This window comes from Kogia breviceps, chromosome 17, assembly GCF_026419965.1.
Source record: "Kogia breviceps isolate mKogBre1 chromosome 17, mKogBre1 haplotype 1, whole genome shotgun sequence".
NCBI lineage: Eukaryota > Metazoa > Chordata > Mammalia > Artiodactyla > Physeteridae > Kogia > Kogia breviceps.
The window spans coordinates 32057848-32071274 of record NC_081326.1 but is presented as its reverse complement, the minus strand read 5'-3'; positions in this window follow the sequence as shown (position 1 = coordinate 32071274).

The following is a 13427-nucleotide window of genomic DNA, read 5'->3' as shown; positions in this document are numbered from 1 at the left end:
CTGGATTTTGCATACAGGCCCCAGAGCTCCGTGGGGGTACAGAGTGTTCTGAAACCGAAACGGTTGCTGACACGAGGTGGTAAGCAGAACGGTAAAGCCTCTTCCCCGTCAACTGACACAGAACAGCAATTTAGGGCTCACGGAGCTGTTGCACTCTTTCACTTAGGCAAGGCAAGTCAAGCTCTTCCTTCGAGGCTAGTGCTCACATTGAGCTTCACATTTGCTATAGAGCAGAGCAGGATGAGCTTGCAACTAGGAAGTGCAAGCACAATGCTTCTTTCCACAAAACTAACTCATGGTCTACGCTGAGTCATGCTGGCATATACTGAAAGCGCTGCCCTTACAATGCTTTTCAGGTAGCTTTCACGCCTTATGAACGGAGCTTTCAAAATTGGCAAAAAAGCCTTTGGGATCACACTCCCGTTTCGCCTTAGTACAGGCTGAGTCTAGCAAGTCCAAAGAGGCACAATTAACCCACTGGGCCCTTCGCTGATTCACGTTTTTCTATACCCGCTATTCTGGGTATAGCGAACTGCCTAAAGGAAGGACGCTGGAGGATGTCCCAGAGGCCTCTGCATCTTCCGTACGCCTGTCGTTTTACACCACGGACAGTGCTTCTGCGGAATTTGGAACGCACGCTGATACTCTCCTAGGGGAATTTCTTACCTCACATAAGAGGTGTTGGAAGGAAATAGAAACAGAGTGCTTTGTTCTGTTGAGCTTACCTAGGGCAAGGGCGACCACGTCCTTGGCGAGTTAGGGATTCTTGAACTGTGTTCCCGAAGCTGTTTAGAGGTCGGAAAATCAAACCGTCCCAAGGAAAAGTGCCGTGTGCTGCACCTTTCTCTGCAAAAACAGAGCGACTCTGAAAGGCATGCGATGCTGGATTTTGCATACAGGGCCCAGAGCACCGTGGGGGTACAGAGTGTTCTGAAACCGAAACGGTTGCTGACACGAGGTGGCAAGGAGAACGGCAAAGCCTCTTCCCCGTAAACTTACACAGAACAGCAACTTAGGGCTCACGGAGCTGTTGCACTCTTTCACTTAGGCAAGGCAAGTCAAGCTCTTCCTTCGAGGCTAGTGCTCACATTGAGCTTCACATTTGCTATAGAGCAGAGCAGGATGAGCTTGCAACTAGGAAGTGCAAGCACAATGCTTCTTTCCACAAAACTAACTCACGGTCTACGCTGAGTCATGCTGGCATATACTGAAAGAGCTGCCCTTACAATTCTTTTCAGGTTGCTTTCACGCATTATGAACGGAGCTTTCAAAATTGTCAAAAAACCCTTTGGGATCACACTCCCGTTTTGCTGTTGACTTCCAGCCTTAGTACAGGCTGAGTCTAGCAAGTCCAAAGAGACACAATTAACCCACTGGGCCCTTCGCTGATTCACGTTTTTCTATACCCGCTATTCTGGGTATAGCAAACTGCCTAAAGGAAGGACGCTGGAGGATGTCCAAGAGGCCTCTGCATCTTCCGTACGCCTGTCGTTTTACACCTCGCACTGTGCTTCTGTCGCATTTGGAACGCACGCTGATAATCTCCTAGGGGAATTTCTTACCTCACATAAGAAGGGTTGGAAGGAAATAAAAACAGAGTGCTTGGTTCTGTTGAGCTTACCTAGGGCAAGGGCGACCACGTCCTTGGCGAGTTAGGGATTCTTGAACAGTGTTCCCGAAGCTGTTTAGAGGTCGGAAAATCAAACCGTCCCAAGGAAAAGTGCCGTGTGCTGCACCTTTCTCTGCAAACACAGAGCGACTCTGAAAGGCCTGCGATGCTGGATTTTGCATACAGGGCCCAGAGCACCGTGGGGGTACAGAGTGTTCTGAAACCGAAACGGTTGCTGACACGAGGTGGCAAGCAGAACGGTAAAGCCTCTTCCCCGTCAACTGACACAGAACAGCAATTTAGGGCTCACGGAGCTGTTGCACTCTTTCACTTAGGCAAGGCAAGTCAAGCTCTTCCTTCGATGCTAGTGCTCACATTGAGCTTCACATTTGCTATAGAGCAGAGCAGGATGAGCTTGGAACTAGGAAGTACAAGCACAATGCTTCTTTCCACAAAACTAACTCATGGTCTACTCTGAGTCATGCTGGCATATACTGAAAGAGCTGCCCTTACAATGCTTTTCAGGTAGCTTTCACGCCTTATGAACGGAGCTTTCAAAATTGGCAAAAAAGCCTTTGGGATCACACTCCCGTTTCGCTGTTGACTTCCAGCCTTAGTACAGGCTGAGTCTAGCAAGTCCAAAGAGTCACAACTAAAACACTGGGCCCTTCGCTGATTCACGTTTTTCTATACCCGCTATTCTACGTATAGCGAACTGCCTAAAGGAATGACGCTGGAGGATGTCCAAGAGGCCTCTGCATCTTCCTTAGGCCTGCCGTTTTACACCTTGAAATGTGCTTCTGTGGAATTTGGAACGCGAGCTGATAATCTCCTAGGAGAATTTCTTACCTCACATAAGAGTTGTTGGAAGGAAATAGAAACAGAGTGCTTTGTTCTGTTGAGCTTACCTAGGGCAAGGGCGACCACGTCCTTGGCGAGTTAGGGATTCTTGAACTGTGTTCCCGAAGCTGTTTAGAGGTCGGAAAATCAAACCGTCCCAAGGAAAAGTGCCGTGTGCTGCACCTTTCTCTGCAAACACAGAGCGACTCTGAAAGGCCTGCGATGCTGGATTTTGCATACAGGGACCAGAGCACCGTGGGGGTACAGAGTGTTCTGAAACCGAAACGGTTGCTGACACGAGGTGGCAAGGAGAACGGTAAAGCCTCTTCCTCGTCAACTGACACAGAACAGCAATTTAGGGTTCACGGAGCTGTTGCACTCTTTCACTTAGGCAAGGCAAGTCAAGCTCTTCCTTCGAGGCTAGTGCTCACATTGAGCTTCACATTTGCTATACAGGAGAGCAGGATGAGCTTGCAACTAGGAAGTGCAAGCACAATGCTTCTTTCCACAAAACTAACTCATGGTCTACGCTGAGTCATGCTGGCATATACTGCAAGAGCTGCCCTTACAATGCTTTTCAGGTTGCTTTCACGCCTTATGAACGGAGCTTTCAAAATTGGCCAAAATGCCTTGGGATCACACTCCCGTTTCGCTGTTGACTTCCAGCCTTAGTACAGGCTGAGTCTAGCAAGTCCAAAGAGACACAATTAACACACTGGGCCCTTCGCTGATTCACGTTTTTCTATACCCGCTATTCTGGGTATAGCGAACTGCCTAAAGGAAGGACGCTGGAGGATGTCCAAGAGGCCTCTGCATCTTCCGTATGCCTGTCGTTTTACACCACGAACTGTGCTTCTGTGGAATTTGGAACGCACGCTGATAATCTCCTAGGGGAATTTCTGACCTCACATAAGAGGTGTTGGAAGGAAATGGAAACAGAGTGCTTTGTTCTGTTGAGCTTACCTAGGGCAAGGGCGACCACGTCCTTGGCGAGTTAGGGATTCTTGAACTGTGTTCCCGAAGCTGTTTAGAGGTCGGAAAATCAAACCGTCCCAAGGAAAAGTGCCGTGTGCTGCACCTTTCTCTGCAAACACAGAGCGACTCTGAAAGGCCTTTGATGCTGGATTTTGCATACAGGGCCCAGAGCACCGTGGGGGTACAGAGTGTTCTGAAACCGAAACGGTTGCTGACACGAGGTGGCAACCAGAACGGTAAAGCCTCTTCCCCGTCAACTGACACAGAACAGCAATTTAGGGCTCACGGAGCTGTTGCACTCTTTCACTTAGGCAAGGCAAGTCAAGGTCTTCCTTCGAGGCTATTGCTCACATTGAGCTTCACATTTGCTATAGAGCAGAGCAGGATGAGCTTGCAACAAGAAGGGCAAGCACAATGCTTCTTTCCACAAAACTAACTCATGGTCTACGCTGAGTCATGCTGGCATATACTGAAAGAGCTGCCCTTACAATGCTTTTCAGGTTGCTTTCACGCCTTATGAACGGAGCTTTCAAAATTGGCAAAAAACCTTTGGGATCACACTCCCGTTTCACTGTTGACTTCCAGCCTTAGTACAGGCTGAGTCTAGCAAGTCCAAAGAGACACAATTAACCCACTGGGCCCTTCGCTGATTCACGTTTTTCTATACCCGCTATTCTGGGTATAGCAAACTGCCTAAAGGAAGGACGCTGGAGGATGTCCAAGAGGCCTCTGCATCTTCCGTACGCCTGTCGTTTGACACCACGGACTGTGCTTCTGTGGAATTTGGAACGCACGCTGATACTCTCCTAGGGGAATTTCTTACCTCACATAAGAGGTGTTGGAAGGAAATAGAAACAGAGTGCTTTGTTCTGTTGAGCTTACCTAGGGCAAGGGCGACCACGTCCTTGGCGAGTTAGGGATTCTTTAACTGTGTTCCCGAAGCTGTTTAGAGGTCTGAAAATCAAACCGTCCCAAAGAAAAGTGCCGTGTGCTGCACCTTTCTCTGCAAAAACAGAGCGACTCTGAAAGGCCTGCGATGCTGGATTTTGCATACAGGGCCCAGAGCACCGTGGGGGTACAGAGTGTTATGAAACCGAAACGGTTGCTGACACGAGGTGGCAAGGAGAACGGCAAAGCCTCTTCCCCGTAAACTTACACATAACAGCAATTTAGGGCTCACGGAGCTGTTGAACTCTTTCACTTAGGCAAGGCAAGTCAAGCTCTTCCTTCGAGTCTAGTGCTCACATTGAGCTTCACATTTGCTATAGAGCAGAGCAGGATGAGCTTGCAACTAGGAAGTGCAAGCACAATGCTTCTTTCCACAAAACTAACTCATGGTCTACGCTGAGTCATGCTGGCATATACTGAAAGAGCTGCCCTTACAATGCTTTTCAGGTTGCTTTCACGCCTTATGAACGGAGCTTTCAAAATTGTCAAAAAAGCCTTTGGGATCACACTCCCGTTTCGCTGTTGACTTCCAGCCTTAGTACAGGCTGAGTCTAGCAAGTCCAAAGAGACAAAACTAACCCACTGGGCCCTTCGCTGATTCACGTTTTTCTATACCCGCTATTCTGGGTATAGCGAACTGCCTAAAGGAAGGACGCTGGAGGATGTCCAAGAGGCCTCTGCATCTTCCGTATGCCTGTCCTTTTACACCATGAACTGTGCTTCTGTGGAATTTCTAACGCACGCTGATAATCTCCTAGGGGAATTTCTTACCTCACATAAGAGGTGTTGGAAGGAAATAGAAACAGAGTGCTTTGTTCTGTTGAGCTTACCTAGGGCAAGGGCCACCACGTCCTTGGCGAGTTAGGGATTCTTGAACTGTGTACCCGAAGCTGTTTAGAGGTCGGAGAATCAAACCGTCCCAAGGAAAAGTGCCGTGTGCTGCACCTTTCTCTGCAAACACAGAGCGACTCTGAAAGGCCTGCGATGCTGGATTTTGCATACAGGGCCCAGAGCACCGTGGGGGTACAGAGTGTTATGAAACCGAAACGGTTGCTGACACGAGGTGGCAAGGAGAACGGTAAAGACACTTCCCCGTAAACTGACACAGAGCAGCAACATAGGGCTCACGGAGCTGTTGCACTCTTTCACTTAGGCAAGGCAAGTCAAGCTCTTCCTTCGAGGCTAGTGCTCACATTGAGCTTCACATTTGCTATAGAGCAGAGCAGGATGAGCTTGCAACTAGGAAGTGCAAGCACAATGCTTCTTTCCACAAAACTAACTCATGGTCTACGCTGAGTCATGCTGGCATATACTGAAAGAGCTGCCCTTACAATGCTTTTCAGGTTGCTTTCACGCCTTATGAAGGGAGCTTTCAAAATTGGCAAAAAAGCCTTTGGGATCACACTCCCGTTTCGCTGTTGACTTCCAGCCTTAGTACAGGCTGAGTCTAGCAAGTCCAAAGAGACTCAACTAACCCACTGGGCCCTTCGCTGATTCACGTTTTTCTATACCCGCTATTCTGGGTATAGCGAACTGCCTAAAGGAAGGACGCTGGAGGATGTCCAAGAGGCCTCTGCATCTTCCGTATGCCTGTCGTTTTACACCATGAACTGTGCTTCTGTGGAATTTGGAACGCACGCTGATACTCTCCTAGGGGAATTTCTTAACTCACATAAGAGGTGTTGGAAGGAAATAGAAACAGAGTGCTTTGTTCTGTTGAGCTTACCTAGGGCAAGGGCGACCACGTCCTTGGCGAGTTAGGGATTCTTGAACTGTGTTCCCGAAGCTGTTTAGAGGTCGGAAAATCAAACCGTCCCAAGGAAAACTGCCGTGTGCTGCACCTTTCTCTGCAAACACAGAGCGACTCTGAAAGGCCTGCGATGCTTGATTTTGCATACAGGGCCCAGAGCACCGCGGGGGTACAGAGTGTTCTGAAACCGAAACGGTTGCTGACACGAGGTGGCAAGCAGAACGGTAAAGCCTCTTCTCCGTCAACTGATACAGAACAGCAATTTAGGGCTCACGGAGCTGTTGCACTCTTTCACTTAGGCAAGGCAAGTCAAGCTCTTCCTTCGAGGCTAGTGCTCACATTGAGCTTCACATTTGCTATAGAGCAGAGCAGGATGAGCTTGCAACTAGGAAGTGCAAGCACAATGCTTCTTTCCACAAAACTAACTCATGGTCTACGCTGAGTCATGCTGGCATATACTGAAAGAGCTGCCCTTACAATGCTTTTCAGGTTGCTTTCACGCCTTATGAACGGAGCTTTCAAAATTGGCAAAAAAGCCTTTGGGATCACACTCCCGTTTCGCTGTTGACTTCCAGCCTTACTACAGGCTGAGTCTACCAAGTCCAAAGAGACACAATTAACCCACTGGGCCCTTCGCTGATTCACGTTTTTCTATACCCGCTATTCTGGGTATAGCGAACTGCCTAAAGGAAGGACGCTGGAGGATGTCCAAGAGGCCTCTGCATCTTCCTTAGGCCTGCCGTTTTACACCATGAACTGTGCTTCTGTGGAATTTAGAACGCACGCTGATAATCTCCTAGGGGAATTTCTTACCTCACATAAGAGGTGTTGGAAGGAAATAGAAACAGAGTGCTTTGTTCTGTTGAGCTTACCTAGGGCAAGGGCGACCACGTCCTTGGCGAGTTAGGGATTCTTGAACTGTGTTCCCGAAGCTGTTTAGAGGTCGGAAAATCAAACCGTCCCAAGGAAAAGTGCCGTGTGCTGCACCTTTCTCTGCAAACACAGAGCGACTCTGAAAGCCCTGCGATGCTGGATTTTGCACACAGGGCCCAGAGCTCCGTGGGGGTACAGAGTGTTCTGAAACCGAAACGGTTGCTGACACGAGGTGTCAAGGAGAACGGTAAAGCCTCTTCCCCGTCAACTGACACAGAACAGCAATTTAGGGCTCACGGAGCTGTTGCACTCTTTCACTTAGGCAAGGCAAGTCAAGCTCTTCCTTCGAGGCTAGTGCTCACATTGAGCTTCACATTTGCTATAGAGCAGAGCAGGATGAGCTTGCAACTAGGAAGTGCAAGCACAATGCTTCTTTCCACAAAACTAACTCATGGTCTACGCTGAGTCATGCTGGCATATACTGAAAGAGCTGCCCTTACAATGCTTTTCATGTATCTTTCACGCCTTAAGAACGGAGCTTTCAAAATTGTCAAAAAAGCCTTTGGGATCACACTCCCGTTTCGCTGTTGACTTCCAGCCTTAGTACAGGCTCTGTCTAGCAAGTCCAAAGAGACACAATTAACCCACTGGGCCCTTCGCTGATTCACGTTTTTCTATACCCGCTATTCTGGGTATAGCGAACTGCCTAAAGGAAGGACGCTGGAGGATGTCCAAGAGGCCTCTGCATCTTCCGTACGCCTGTCGTTTTACACCACGGACAGTGCTTCTGCGGAATTTGGAACGGACGCTGATACTTTCCTAGGGGAATTTCTTACCTCACATAAGAGGTGTTGGAAGGAAATAGAAACAGAGTGCTTTGTTCTATTGAGCTTACCTAGGGCAAAGGCGACCACGTCCTTGGCGAGTTAGGGATTCTTGAACTGTGTTCCCGAAGCTGTTTAGAGGTCGGAAAATCAAACCGTCCCAAGGAAAAGTGCCTTGTGCTGCACCTTTCTCTGCAAACACAGAGCGACTCTGAAAGGCCTGCGATGCTGGATTTTGTATACAGGGCCCAGAGCACCGTGGGGGTACAGAGTGTTCTGAAACCGAAGCGGTTGCTGACACGAGGTGGCAAGGAGAACGGTAAAGCCTCTTCCCCGTCAACTGACACAGAACAGCAATTTAGGGCTCACAGACCTGTTGCACTCTTTCACTTAGGCAAGGCAAGTCAAGCTCTTCCTTCGAGGCTAGTGCTCACATTGAGCTTCACATTTGCTATAGAGCAGAGCAGGATGAGCTTGCAACTAGGAAGTGCAAGCACAATGCTTCTTTCCACAAAACTAACTCATGGTCTACGCTGAGTCATGCTGGCATATACTGAAAGAGCTGCCCTTACAATGCTTTTCAGGTTGCTTTCACGCCTTATGAACGGAGCTTTCAAAATTGGCAAAAAAGCCTTTGGGATCACACTCCCGTTTCGCTGTTGACTTCCAGCCTTAGTACAGGCTGAGTCTAGCAAGTCCAAAGAGACACAACTAACCCACTGGGCCCTTCGCTGATTCACGTTTTTCTATACCCACTATTCTGGGTATAGCGAACTGCCTAAAGGAAGGACGCTGGAGGATGTCCAAGAGGCCTCTGCATCTTCCGTATGCCTGTCGTTTTACACCATGAACTGTGCTTCTGTGGAATTTGGAACGCACGCTGATAATCTCCTAGGGGAATTTCTTACCTCACATAAGAGGTGTTGGAAGGAAATGGAAACAGAGTGCTTTGTTCTGTTGAGCTTACCTAGGGCAAGGGCGACCACGTCCTTGGCGAGTTAGGGATTCTTGAACTGTGTTCCCGAAGCTGTTTAGAGGTCGGAAAATCAAACCGTCCCAAGGAAAAGTGCCGTGTGCTGCACCTTTCTCTGCAAACACAGAGCGACTCTGAAAGGCCTTTGATGCTGGATTTTGCATACAGGGCCCAGAGCACCGTGGGGGTACAGAGTGTTCTGAAACCGAAACGGTTGCTGACACGAGGTGGCAACCAGAACGGTAAAGCCTCTTCCCCGTCAACTGACACAGAACAGCAATTTAGGGCTCACGGAGCTGTTGCACTCTTTCACTTAGGCAAGGCAAGTCAAGGTCTTCCTTCGAGGCTATTGCTCACATTGAGCTTCACATTTGCTATAGAGCAGAGCAGGATGAGCTTGCAACTAGGAAGTGCAAGCACAATGCTTCTTTCCACAAAACTAACTCATGGTCTACGCTGAGTCATGCTGGCATATACTGAAAGAGCTGCCCTTACAATGCTTTTCAGGTTGCTTTCACGCCTTATGAACGGAGCTTTCAAAATTGGCAAAAAAGCCTTTGGGATCACACTCCCGTTTCACTGTTGACTTCCAGCCTTAGTACAGGCTGAGTCTAGCAAGTCCAAAGAGACACAATTAACCCACTGGGCCCTTCGCTGATTCACGTTTTTCTATACCCGCTATTCTGGGTATAGCAAACTGCCTAAAGGAAGGACGCTGGAGGATGTCCAAGAGGCCTCTGCATCTTCCGTACGCCTGTCGTTTGACACCACGGACTGTGCTTCTGTGGAATTTGGAACGCACGCTGATACTCTCCTAGGGGAATTTCTTACCTCACATAAGAGGTGTTGGAAGGAAATAGAAACAGAGTGCTTTGTTCTGTTGAGCTTACCTAGGGCAAGGGCGACCACGTCCTTGGCGAGTTAGGGATTCCTTAACTGTGTTCCCGAAGCTGTTTAGAGGTCTGAAAATCAAACCGTCCCAAAGAAAAGTGCCGTGTGCTGCACCTTTCTCTGCAAAAACAGAGCGACTCTGAAAGGCCTGCGATGCTGGATTTTGCATACAGGGCCCAGAGCACCGTGGGGGTACAGAGTGTTCTTAAACCGAAACGGTTGCTGACACGAGGTGGCAAGGAGAACGGCAAAGCCTCTTCCCCGTAAACTTACACATAACAGCAATTTAGGGCTCACGGAGCTGTTGAACTCTTTCACTTAGGCAAGGCAAGTCAAGCTCTTCCTTCGAGTCTAGTGCTCACATTGAGCTTCACATTTGCTATAGAGCAGAGCAGGATGAGCTTGCAACTAGGAAGTGCAAGCACAATGCTTCTTTCCACAAAACTAACTCATGGTCTACGCTGAGTCATGCTGGCATATACTGAAAGAGCTGCCCTTACAATGCTTTTCAGGTTGCTTTCACGCCTTATGAACGGAGCTTTCAAAATTGTCAAAAAAGCCTTTGGGATCACACTTCCGTTTCGCTGTTGACTTCCAGCCTTAGTACAGGCTGAGTCTAGCAAGTCCAAAGAGACAAAACTAACCCACTGGGCCCTTCGCTGATTCACGTTTTTCTATACCCGCTATTCTGGGTATAGCGAACTGCCTAAAGGAAGGACGCTGCAGGATGTCAAAGAGGCCTCTGCATCTTCCTTAGGCCTGCCGTTTTACACCATGAAATGTGCTTCTGTGGAATTTGGAACGCGAGCTGATAATCTCCTAGGAGAATTTCTTACCTCACATAAGAGTTGTTGGAAGGAAATAGAAACAGAGTGCTTTGTTCTGTTGAGCTTACCTAGGGCAAGGGCGACCACGTCCTTGGCGAGTTAGGGATTCTTGAACTGTGTTCCCGAAGCTGTTTAGAGGTCGGAAAATCAAACCGTCCCAAGGAAAAGTGCCGTGTGCTGCACCTTTCTCTGCAAACACAGAGCGACTCTGAAAGGCCTGCGATGCTGGATTTTGCATACAGGGACCAGAGCACCGTGGGGGTACAGAGTGTTCTGAAACCGAAACGGTTGCTGACACGAGGTGGCAAGGAGAACGGTAAAGCCTCTTCCTCGTCAACTGACACAGAACAGCAATTTAGGGTTCACGGAGCTGTTGCACTCTTTCACTTAGGCAAGGCAAGTCAAGCTCTTCCTTCGAGGCTAGTGCTCACATTGAGCTTCACATTTGCTATACAGGAGAGCAGGATGAGCTTTCCACTAGGAAGTGCAAGCACAATGCTTCTTTCCACAAAACTAACTCATGGTCTACGCTGAGTCATGCTGGCATATACTGCAAGAGCTGCCCTTACAATGCTTTTCAGGTTGCTTTCACGCCTTATGAACGGAGCTTTCAAAATTGGCCAAAATGCCTTGGGATCACACTCCCGTTTCGCTGTTGACTTCCAGCCTTAGTACAGGCTGAGTCTAGCAAGTCCAAAGAGACACAATTAACACACTGGGCCCTTCGCTGATTCACGTTTTTCTATACCCGCTATTCTGGGTATAGCGAACTGCCTAAAGGAAGGACGCTGGAGGATTTCCAAGAGGCCTCTGCATCTTCCGTACGCCTGTCGTTTGACACCACGGACTGTGCTTCTGTGGAATTTGGAACGCACGCTGATACTCTCCTAGGGGAATTTCTTACCTCACATAAGAGGTGTTGGAAGGAAATAGAAACAGAGTGCTTTGTTTTGTTGAGCTTACCTAGGGCAAGGGCGACCACGTCCTTGGCGAGTTAGGGATTATTGAACTGTGTTCCCGAAGCTGTTTAGAGGTCGGAAAATCAAACCGTCCCAAGGAAAAGTGCCGTGTGCTGCACCTTTCTCTGCAAACACAGAGCGACTCTGAAAGGCCTGCGATGCTGGATTTTGCATACAGGGACCAGAGCACCGTGGGGGTACAGAGTGTTCTGAAACCGAAACGGTTGCTGACACGAGGTGGCAAGGAGAACGGTAAAGACTCTTCCCCGTAAACTGACACAGAACAGCAACTTAGGGCTCACGGAGCTGTTGCACTCTTTCACTTAGGCAAGGCAAGTCAAGCTCTTCCTTCGAGGCTAGTGCTCACATTGAGCTTCACATTTGCTATAGAGCAGAGCAGGATGAGCTTGCAACTAGGAAGTGCAAGCACAATGCTTCTTTCCACAAAACTAACTCATGGTCTACGCTGAGTCATGCTGGCATATACTGAAAGAGCTGCCCTTACAATGCTTTTCAGGTAGCTTTCACGCCTTATGAACGGAGCTTTCAAAATTGGCAAAAAAGCCTTTGGGATCACACTCCCGTTTCGCTGTTGACTTCCAGCCTTAGTACAGGCTGAGTCTAGCAAGTCCAAAGAGACACAACTAACCCACTGGGCCCTTCGCTGATTCACGTTTTTCTATACCCACTATTCTGGGTATAGCGAACTGCCTAAAGGAAGGACGCTGGAGGATGTCCAAGAGGCCTCTGCATCTTCCGTATGCCTGTCGTTTTACACCATGAACTGTGCTTCTGTGGAATTTGGAACGCACGCTGATAATCTCCTAGGGGAATTACTTACCTCACATAAGAGGTGTTGGAAGGAAATGGAAACAGAGTGCTTTGTTCTGTTGAGCTTACCTAGGGCAAGGGCGACCACGTCCTTGGCGAGTTAGGGATTCTTGAACTGTGTTCCCGAAGCTGTTTAGAGGTCGGAAAATCAAACCGTCCCAAGGAAAAGTGCCGTGTGCTGCACCTTTCTCTGCAAACACAGAGCGACTCTGAAAGGCCTGCGATGCTGGATTTTGCATACAGGGCCCAGAGCACCGTGGGGGTACAGAGTGTTCTGAAACCGAAACGGTTGCTGACACGAGGTGGCAACCAGAACGGTAAAGCCTCTTCCCCGTCAACTGACACAGAGCAGCAATTTAGGGCTCACGGAGCTGTTGCACTCTTTCACTTAGGCAAGGCAAGTCAAGGTCTTCCTTCGAGGCTATTGCTCACATTGAGCTTCACATTTGCTATAGAGCAGAGCAGGATGAGCTTGCAACTAGGAAGTGCAAGCACAATGCTTCTTTCCACAAAACTAACTCATGGTCTACGCTGAGTCATGCTGGCATATACTGAAAGAGCTGCCCTTACAATGCTTTTCAGGTTGCTTTCACGCCTTATGAACGGAGCTTTCAAAATTGGCAAAAAAGCCTTTGGGATCACACTCCCGTTTCACTGTTGACTTCCAGCCTTAGTACAGGCTGAGTCTAGCAAGTCCAAAGAGACACAATTAACCCACTGGGCCCTTCGCTGATTCACGTTTTTCTATACCCGCTATTCTGGGTATAGCAAACTGCCTAAAGGAAGGACGCTGGAGGATGTCCAAGAGGCCTCTGCATCTTCCGTACGCCTGTCGTTTGACACCACGGACTGTGCTTCTGTGGAATTTGGAACGCACGCTGATACTCTCCTAGGGGAATTTCTTACCTCACATAAGAGGTGTTGGAAGGAAATAGAAACAGAGTGCTTTGTTCTGTTGAGCTTACCTAGGGCAAGGGCGACCACGTCCTTGGCGAGTTAGGGATTCTTTAACTGTGTTCCCGAAGCTGTTTAGAGGTCTGAAAATCAAACCGTCCCAAAGAAAAGTGCCGTGTGCTGCACCTTTCTCTGCAAAAACAGAGCGACTCTGAAAGGCCTGCGATGCTGGA